The following is a 10,591-nucleotide window of genomic DNA, read 5'->3' on the forward strand; positions in this document are numbered from 1 at the left end:
CTCCAGAGTAATATATCATATGGTCATCCGACTCAAAATGCCCCATGCCAGTCCATCTCATCTCACCAATGCCTAGTATGTCAATATTTATGTGTTCCATTTCTTCCTTAACAATATCTAATTTTCCTACATTCATGGTTCTCACATTCCATGTTCCAATCACCAGTGTCTGCTTACAACTGTTCCTCTTCCTTTGTATTTGGTATAAAGAGACTGCATAATCTGGAGAGGATTATGACTCCAGATTATGCAGTCTCTTTATACCATGTACGAGGCTGTCTAAACTTAATCATAGTTTGTCTCTTATGAACTTTATTGTTTTGGGCTTTACTCCTGGGTCTCTGATCCACCTTGAGTTGATTTTTTTGATATGGTGTGATGTGAATCCTGTTTGAGCTTTCTGCTGGTAGCAGTAAAGTTTTACCAGCACCATTTGTTGAAAAAATTGTCATTTCCCCATTTGATCTCTTTTATTTCCTTGTGAAATATCAGTTGACCATAGATAGCTGGGACCATTTCTGTGTTCTCAATTCTGGTTCATTGGTCTATGTGCCTTTCATTGTACCAATACTATGCTCTTTTGATTACTACGACTATGTAATGGATTTTGAGGTCAGGGAGTGCTTTGCCTCCCACTTCATTTTTGTTTTTCAGAAATGTTTTGCTTATTTGGGGGTCTCTTGCCTCTCCAAATAAACTTGACAATTTCCCTTTCAATTTCCTTGAAAAAGGAATTTGGTATCTGTATTGGAATTGAATTGACCATGTAGATTGCTGTGAATTGTCATTTTCATAATATTGAGTTTCCCTATCCATGAACAGGGAACATTTTATTGTGTCTCACAGAAATGTTCTATATTTTTCTTTGTACAATCTTTTGTGCCTCTCATTAGGTTCACTCCCAAGTATCTCTATTTGTGGGTGGCTATTGTAAATGGTACTGCTCTCTTGGTTTCCTTCTCTGAGTTCTTTTAATTAATGTAAAGGAATGCCACTGGTTTTAGGATATTGATCTTATACCCTTCCACTCTACTAATTTGGTCTACCAGCTCTAACAGGTTTTTTTGCTGTTGAATCTTTGGGGTTTTCTGTGTATATTATCATGTCATCTGCATATAGTGATAGTTTAGCCATCTCTTTGCCAATCTGGATGCCTTTTATTTCCTTCTGTTGTTGTGCCCTAGCAAGCACTCCCAATTCAATATTGAATAAAACTGGTGACAGTGGGCATCTTTTCTATGTGTGTGCCAATTGCTATGAACTGCCCCCTTCTAGTATGTTTCCAGTGAGGCTCTTGTCTTCCAGGTTACTGACTGACTGTTCCACCTCTTCAGCTCTACTTTTTTTGTCCCACTAGCATTTTGGACACTTCTGCCATTTCTGTCTTAATATTCTGGATTGTGTTTTAATGCTTTTCTGTTATTTCTAGTACTGTGTTGGCTGTACCCTCTCTGACTTGTGATGATTTTTAAAGTTCTTGTACCTCTTTATCTGTATTATCAAGTCTTTCTTCCATCTTTTACATTTTCTTCTGTAGCTGTTCAAGTTGCTCCTCCTCAATATATTTCTTCAGGATTACTGTCTCTGGATATTTGCTCTCTTAATGTCTTCCATTATTTCTTCCATCATTACCATCTTCTACTGTAGCTGTTAAAATAACTCCACATTAACATATTTCTTCTGGTTTTTAACGATATCTGGGGCATACATTTGGCCTGATTTTTTAGGAAAAGGGTTATTTTGGGGTTTCTTCATGATGACTGAGGCAGACTGCTGCTTTTTTGACATTATATGAGTTTTTTCTTAGTAGATATAAGATTGTTGTAACTATATAATGATCCAAGGTATGGCAATGTTTTGTGAAGGTCCAATACGTTGGTGCTTACCTCTTGGGGAACACCATCCAAGACTGCATGACTGTTGTCCTCCAGAAACCAAGCCTACACTTGGCCTCTTCTTCTTGAGCTTAAGAAATTGCCTGTGACGTAGCTAGAAAGCTGTGTTCAAGGCCAAAGTGTCTGTGGTTATTGCTGCTGCTTGTGCAGGGGCAAGGTGGCTGGCCAGTCTGGCCACCATGAGGTTAGCCATACTGATCTAGTGTACTGGCATGCTCTTGCCATGGAGAAGGTCATGCGGAGGCTGGAATTGTTGAGGAGTAATGTGACATCAGAATTATAACCTGTATTATGCATATGACACAACCTTGCTTGCTGAAACTGAGAAGGATCCAAAACATTTGCTGTAGAAGGTCAAGGGCTGAGGTCTTCAATATGGATTAAAGTTCAACATCAAGAAAACAGATTCTCACCACTGGGCCAATTGGCAGCACCATGACACATGGAGAAGATGCTAAGAATGTTAACAATTTCAGCTTGCTTCGCTCCACAATCAACAATCTTGTCCCCACCACTCAGGAAATCAAAACACAAATTGCATTAGGAAAATCTGCTGCCAGACACTTCTCCCAAGTGCTAAAGAGCAGCAGTGTCAGTCTAGAGACTTAAGTGCACCTGATCCAGGCCATGATCTATCAGTTTTTCGCTATGCATCAGAGAGCTGGACAATGACTAAAGATGACAAAAGAATCTATGCCTTTGTGTTATGGTGCTGAAGCAGAGTATTGAACCTACCAAAACTGCCAAGAGAACGAACAAGTCTGTCTTGGAGAGAGTGAAACCAAGTTGTTCCTTGAAGGCAAAGATTTTTTTTTTACTGAGATCTTCCTTTACTAGCCACATCCAATGTATGTGTTTCACAGAACCAAAGGAACATAACAAATTCACAAATTACAGCAACTAGATTTACAAAACACATTCATCCAAAGGTGGAAGTCAGGAAGGAAGGTGGGACGATAAATGGCTCAGAGTATTTAAATCAGTCCAGGCCCCGGGTCCAGCAAATGCTATATAATAGCCACAGAAAAATCTGCAGTCCATTTAGACCACAGGCTTTTCACTTGTGTTGAAGTACTGGGGTGCTAAAAATCTATACACTGATGTCAGGAAGATTCTGCCTAAGTTTGTCAGAGACAAGGGAATATGCAAAGGACCCTTGGCAGACTGGGTCCTGCCTTCCCTTATTAGGGGGAGGTCAGCAGGGAGAAGAGTGCCACGCATCTGTCCTTAATGGCAGGTGAAATCAGTGGTTGACGGCTGCCTTCAGTTTGGCAGGAGATGGATGTGGTGAAGGGAACTTCTCTGCAGAGGCTGAGCTGCTTAGAGCCGACTGCAGGTAGACTGTCTTGTGGAAGAGTTTGTTGCTTAAGAAGAGGGGCAACTGATAAAGGTATGCTTTGCCAGGAGCCTCATTAGCACTGATAATTAATAAAGGAAAGAGGCAGCCACTGATAATGTATGAGGTCTGCACTGCTGTGAGGAATGTCAAGGGCAAACCAAATCCAAAGTAATAAGGCCAATTCCTTTCCATGTCTGACAATCGCTGGTGCCTTTCATTTTCTTTATTAGACCAGTGATATACAAAGCAGTAAAGAGAATATTGAAGGGACATATGAAGGAGGTTAGCCAGCTGACCAACGAGACAGATGGAGAAGGGACTCACAAACATCCCCTGGAAAAGGAAAAGAGCTAGCAGCAAAAGTTTGAAAAGCATATCAGCAATTATTTTACTGACACTAGGGAAGGGGTGAGGCTTCCTTCCAGATACTTCAAATGTCAGATCAGCTGTATCTTGGAACCAAATGGCATTGACAACTTTGCTCAGCACAAACAGGGGAAGCACCCAGAGAGCAGTAAAAATTGACATGAGGATTCCAGCCATGACCAAATATCTCCATGTAGTGACGGATCACCAATGATTTGTGCTGTCACTAAATGAAGCGCAGGAATAAACACTAGGTAAAATAACATGAGACTAAACCAGAATACGCCTCCATTCCAGGCACAGCACAGGACAATCCTACTATAATACGTGGCTCGCTCTCCTGCTTCTGCTCTACACTCTGCGTTCTCTGCGCGAGGACACTGCTGGCTGGTCTCCACAGCTGCTCGTGCCTCTTCTGCTGTATCTGAGTATCCAGCTTTGAGATGGTACAGAGGGACCAGATGGAGTCTTTGATGACCTTGGCCAGGTCCTGGAGAAAGATTTTGACACTGTCAGCCATCTCTTCACCTTCCAAACTACCAACTACACAGAAAAAGAGAGAAAAATCTCAAAACTTCTCATCATGAAGGGCCAGGCAGCTCCGCTGCCGCCGCGGCCCCTGTCTTCGCCCGCCAAGGGCCGTCTGGGCTCGGTGCCCGGCGCTCCCAGGCCGGAGCAGCTGCGCCCTCCGAAGGTAAAGACTTTGAGGTTCTTTCTGACATCCTTTAGGCTAGAAGAAACCAGTCCTTGCAGAAGGACATCATCTTGGAAAGGTGTAGGGACAGCACAGGAGAGAGATTGTTTCACATAGTAACTGGGGTAATGGGGTAGTAGGGGTAGGTATGTTTGATACAGTTAGACTGGTTCAGGATAGGACATATTGTACATAGTGTTGCGATGGGTTGTGGTTAACTCTATAGCACATAAAAGCAACAATAAAAGCTAAGAAAGAAAAAATATACTAAAATAGCTTTCAGAATAGACGCAGAAACTTGCTGTAGAACTAGAAAGTTATAGTGAATGGAAGAAATGAAAGTAAGAAAGTTGAACACAAAATGTCAAAGGGTGACTCCAGAAGAAGACAAAGCAACATGCTAATCATGCAAAGACTTGGAATTAAAAAACCAAAAAGGATGAACACATTCAGTGTTTCTAAACTGGAAGGAAAAATTAAAATCTTGAGCTGCAATACTGAAAGATTCGTGAGCAATTCTTAAAGGGTGCAAGTAGCATTAAAAAATGATTAATGGCATAGTCAGCCAGAAAAAGACGATTGTGGTTTAAGACCACTGATATTAAAAACTAAGGAAACAGTAGGCTTATGCAGTTTTTGTCCTTTTGTAACTGAGATATTTAACTCAGCATACTCGAATAAATTAATGAAAACTAATCTCTTGTGAACCTTCCCCAGCCCTCCGCCTTTTATTTACATAGAGAATAAAAGCTTCCCTAGTATTGCTTAAGCTCAAGGAACTGAAGAACAAATTCAAGCCTTGAGTTAACAATACTAAAGGATGCTTTTGGCAGGATATCAAATGATCCAGGAAATATTACAAGAAGATGGAAAGAGTGTAGAGATTCATTGTACCAAAAGGAATTGGCAGACACAGAAGAATTTCATGAAACAACGTATAAGCAAGAGCCTGTGGTGATAAAGGAGGAAGTTCAAGCTGCTCTGAAAGAATTGACAAAAAACAAGGCCCCTGAAATTACCGGTATACCAACTGCTGTATCTCAACAAAATGGTGGTGCCCTAGATGTGCTCACGAAGTTGTGCCAAGAAATCTGGAGGACAACCACCTGGCCAGCTGACTGGAAGAGATCTATCTTTATTTGTTCCCATTCCAAAGAAAGGTTATTCAACAGAGTGTACAAATATTGAACAATATGATTACTATCACATGCAAGCAAAATTCTGAAGAAGATTATCCAAAACAGCATAATAGTAGAGAACCACCAGATGTGCCAGCTGGGTTTAGAAAAAGTTGTGGTACTAGGAATATTGTAGCTAATGTTAGATGATCTTGGCTGAAAGCAGGGAATACCAGAGGAATGTCTATCTGTGTTTCCTTCAAAATGTAAAGGTATTTGACTGTGTGGACCACAACAAACTGTAGCTAATTCTGAAAAGAATGGGAATTGATCATGCTTATGCAAAAACTACACTTGGACCAGGAGGAAGTCATCAGAGCAGAGCAAGGGAACACTGTATGGTTCAAAATTGGGAAGGGTGTACAGCAGGGATGTGTCCTATCTCCGTACCTTTTTAGTCTATATGCAGAACAGATTATCCGTGAGGCTGGGCTCTTTGAGAAGAAACGTGGCATCAGGATTGGAGGAAGACTCATCAACAACCTGTGTTATGCAGATGACACAACCCTGCTTGTTGAAACTGAGGAGGACCTGAAGTGCTTGCTGCAGCAAGTCAAGGACTGCAGCCTTCAATATGGATTGTGGCTCAATATCAAGAAAACAAAGATTCTCACTACTGGGCCGACTGGCAGCATTTTGATGGATAGTGAGGACATTTAGATTGTAAACAACTTTAGTTTGCTTGTCTCCTTAATCAACACTCTTGGCACCAGCAGCCAGGAAATTAAAAGGCTTATTATGTAGTCAAAGTCTGCTGTCAGAGACCTCTCCAAAAGTGCTGAAAAGCAATGACGTCAGTCTGGAGACTAAGGTATATCTACTTCATGCCATGGTCTTTACAATCACTTGGTATGCATCAGAGAGCTAGACAATGACTAGGGCTGATAGAAGGAGGATTGATATCTTTGAGCTGTAGTGCTGAAGAAGAGTATTGAATATATATATTATGGACTGTTAAGATAACAAACAGGTTTGTCCTGGAAAGGATGAAACCAGGCTGTTCCTTGGAGGCAAGGTTACTGAAGCTTCACCTGGCATGCTTTGGATATGTTGCAAGGAGGGACCAGTCCTTGGAGAGGGACGCCATGCTTGGGAGGGTGGAGGGATAGCACAGAAGAGGAAGATCCATGATGAGATGGACTGATTCAGTGGTGAGGGTAACAAGGCTAGGTGTGTCAGAGACAGTAAGATTTACAAAGGGCAGAGAAGGGTTTAGGGCTGTTGTACATAGGGTTGCTATGAGTCACAGGTGACTTGATGGCACATAACAATAGCAACAGCAACAATAACAACAACAGATAAAAGCTAAAGAAACAATTATGAACAGATAAAAGCAATCTTGGAGAGTTAGCAAGGATTATAAAGAAAAAGGAGAAAAATTAATAAGCAAGTAGGGTATAAGGAAAGGCAACATAAAGAAAAATAATAATAGTAAAGCTATAATGGAATATAACAACAATATACTATATTGGGTTTGTGGCTGGGTTGTTTTTTTTTTAAATTTAAGCCTCTCATTTAGAGTCAACAAGACCTCAGGGAGGGCCTTTGTACTTAAAGTTGGTTGTTATTATGTTTTGGAGGAATATCGTCAATATTCTGTCAATAATGAGGTAACCTGGGGTTTCTGTTATACTGAACCTTGTGCAATTGGGATGTCAAATACCTTAATGGTTACCCAGTGTACAGTGTTTGATGGAGCTCCCAGTTTAAGACAGGTTTGGAAGCAGTAGTGGCATCCACTTCCTAAAAACCATGCCTCTGGAAACTCTATAAACTTTGATAAATGATGATAGTTATAGGAAGGTTGAGTCATGCTTGACTCAGCAGCAATCAAGCTATCAAGGGTTTCCTAAATAAATAAACTCTGGATGAATGGAAACTTTCTCAATTGGATGTCTACTGTGGAAAAAAATAAGATAACAATATTCAGTAGGATTATCCGCTGTATCTACTTACTTATTGTGACACTATTGGAAGCTGTACTATCAGTATTTAAAATACTGATAGGATCAGCCAGAGTAGACAGTTTCAGTAGAATATCCAAAATAAGAACAATCTATTTCAAAAAATCATCCAATGACTATTTCGTGTGTCATAAGAGAATGCTGCCTGGGGTCATGGATATGAGCCCCCAGGTTGGAATATAAGAGCTGCAACAACAGATTGAAATATAGCAACCATTAAGAAGGTAGTGCAAGACCACACAACTTTTCTCTGTTATATGTGATGCCACCAAGAATTACAGTCAAATAAATGGTGACAAAGAACAACAAAACAATAGTATAATAATACATTTATCATAATTCATGAACCAATTTTGAAGAATTATTCTTTTTAAACAGACTTTTAAAAAGAATTCAATATAGTTACTGAAAAATCAAATCAGTAAATGAAAATCAACAGAACTTTTTCACACATTAGAAAACATAATAAATAATAAAATGTTATTCACAATAGTAAACAATTAAAAAAACACTATAAAACATGTTGTCCTTGTTGTTAAGTGCCATCGAGTTGTAGATGACTCATAGTGACCCTATGAACAAAAGACCTGAACATTTGTGTAACTTCTTGTGTTTCTCCAAGTTCACAGAGTTTCCGGAGGCAAGCTATTTCAGAAGTGGATGCCATTCTTGCTTTCAATCTTGTTTTAATCGAGGAGCTCCACCAAACACTGTCCACCATAGGTAACCATTATCACATTAGACACATCAGCGTCACAGTGTTTAGCATCACAGTAACCACGAGTTACCTCTGTACAGCAAATAGACCAGTGCTATATAAATTAGAAGAATATTTGACCAAAATAAATTAAAACCAGGCCTGAAGGTTGCAGATTAAAGATAAAACATGTAGGAACTAAAAAAAAAAAAAACAACCCACACACAACAAAAACACAAAAAAACCCTAAACCCAAAACATGTAGGAATTGACCAAAAGATGCAGAAGATATGGTGATAATCAACATTTTATTGAACATGTGCAAGTAATGAACAGTATAACAATTGAGATATTTCAACAAATAGTTGAAGCACTGACATTCTTAGTCATCTAAGCCAAAAGATTGAGAAACCTGGCCAACGGACCAGAAGAGATCTATAGTTGTGCTACTGAAAAGAAACAGTATCATTAACATAAAGTAAAATTTTGTTGAAGATAAAAAAGAGACTGGAATAATACTTTGACAAGGAACTGCCAGAAATTCAAGCTGGATTCAGAAAAGAACATGAAGCAGTGACATCATTGCTAACGTCAAATAGATCTTGGCTCATATGAAAAAGTATCAGAAAGATGTCGACTTGTGCTTTACTCAGTCTGCAAGGGCATTAAACTGCATGAATAATTGCAAGTAATTAATAACATTGTGTAAGATGGTAATTCCTGAACACATACTGTGCTTAGGCAGATCTGGTACATTGACTATAAGTATTCATCTATACTAGAAGAAAGAAGTACTACATGGTTTAAAATGAGGAAATGTATGTAGCAAGCTTATATTCTTTGTTCAAACCTATTTCACCTGTAAACTGAAAAAGTAATTTAAGAAACTTGATTATAGGAATATAGTTACATAGTAGTATCAGAAATGAAGGATGACTCATTAACAACCTATGTGATATACAGATGACACAACCTTGATTATAGTAATTAAAAATTTGAATTATTGATGGAAAAAATAAACACTGTATCTTTCAGTATGGACTACACCTCAACAAAACAAAACAGAAATCTTCATATCTGGGTCAAAAAACACCATCAAGTTAAATGGAAAAAAAGACTGAAGTTGTCAGGAACTTAACTTTATTTTAATCCATTAACAATGGCAATGGAAGTAGCAGTTCAGAAATCAAACAATGTTGAACAAATTTGCTGAAAAGGACTTCTTTAAATAACTTAAAGCCAGGATATCACTTTGAGGACAGAGTTGTTCATTGTGAAAGTTAGATAATGAATAAAGAAAACCAGAATAAAATGGATGCATTTTTACTACAGTAGTGGCAGTGAATATTGACTATACCATGGACTAATGAAAGAACAAACAAATCTGTCTTGGAAGCAGTGCAGCCAAAATGCTTCTAATAGTCAAAGATACTGAGATTTCATCTCACATACTGTGATCATGTTATTAGGAGGGGACAGTACCTGGAGAAAGATAGCATGCTTGGTAAAGTAGAAGGTCAGCAAAAAAGAAAACCTTCGCCAAGACCTGTGTGGCATGGCCTCCCAGGGAGTATCTTCTAGCCACCACTTCGCCAGCTTCTGCTAACAGCTGCGGCCTATTCCAGGTACATTCACACCCTGCCTGGTGATAAAAACACTGCCGAATACTATCAAAGACAATTTACACGTTCAATGCGATCCCAATACAAATACCAATCCCATTCTTCAACGAGTTGGAAAAGGCAATCTCCAGCTTCATTTGGAATGGAAAGAAGCCCTGAATAAGCAAAACATTCCTTAAAAATAGAAAAATGGTAGAAGGCATCTCACTCCCTGATTTAAAATCCCACTACACTGTCATGGTAGTTAAGACAGCATGGTATTGGTACAATGACAGACACATAGATCAATGGAAAAGAATTGAGAACCCAGAAATCATCCCATCTGTTTATGGTAAACTGATTTTTGACAAGGAGATGAAATCAGTTAAGTGGCAAAAAGATAGCCTTTGTAACAAATGGTGTTGGTAGAATTGAAAAACTATCTGCAGAAGACTAAAGCAAGATCCACACCTCACTTCATATACAAAAACCAACTCAAGGTGGATCATGGACCTAGGAATAAAATGAAGGACTATAAACTTCATTAAAGAAAATCTTGGAAGAACTTTAGTAGTCCTAATCCACAACATAAACAGTCCTCCAAGTATCCTGAAAAACCTACTACCAGGAGAAGATAAAATACATGAGTGGGACTTTCTAAGAATCAGAACTCTATGCACATGCAAAAACTTCTTCAACAGGGTAAAAAGGGAAGCCACAGACTGGTAAAAAGTGTTTGGTAATGACATGTCTTCTTCTTCTTCCTAGTCTGTCTTAATGTGAATGTTCAGATTAAGAGAAGTATTAGACAGACCAGCAAGTTAAAGGTATATCCCTTCTTGCGGAGTTAACTTTAG

The 10,591-nt window shown here is 39.1% G+C and overlaps 2 pseudogenes; one reads left to right on the forward strand and one right to left on the reverse strand.

Moving 5' to 3' along the window:
- Positions 1-3,138: 3,138 nt before the first annotated feature.
- LOC102849615 lies at positions 3,139-4,123 on the reverse strand (annotated as a pseudogene).
- Positions 4,124-4,183: 60 nt separating this feature from the next.
- LOC102850026 overlaps positions 4,184-10,591 on the forward strand; it is a 12,822-nt pseudogene continuing 6,414 nt past the window's right edge.

This window comes from Elephantulus edwardii, unplaced genomic scaffold (genome assembly GCF_000299155.1).
Source record: "Elephantulus edwardii isolate Elephantulus edwardi_28Jun2011 unplaced genomic scaffold, EleEdw1.0 scaffold00429, whole genome shotgun sequence".
Taxonomy (NCBI): Eukaryota; Metazoa; Chordata; class Mammalia; order Macroscelidea; family Macroscelididae; genus Elephantulus; species Elephantulus edwardii.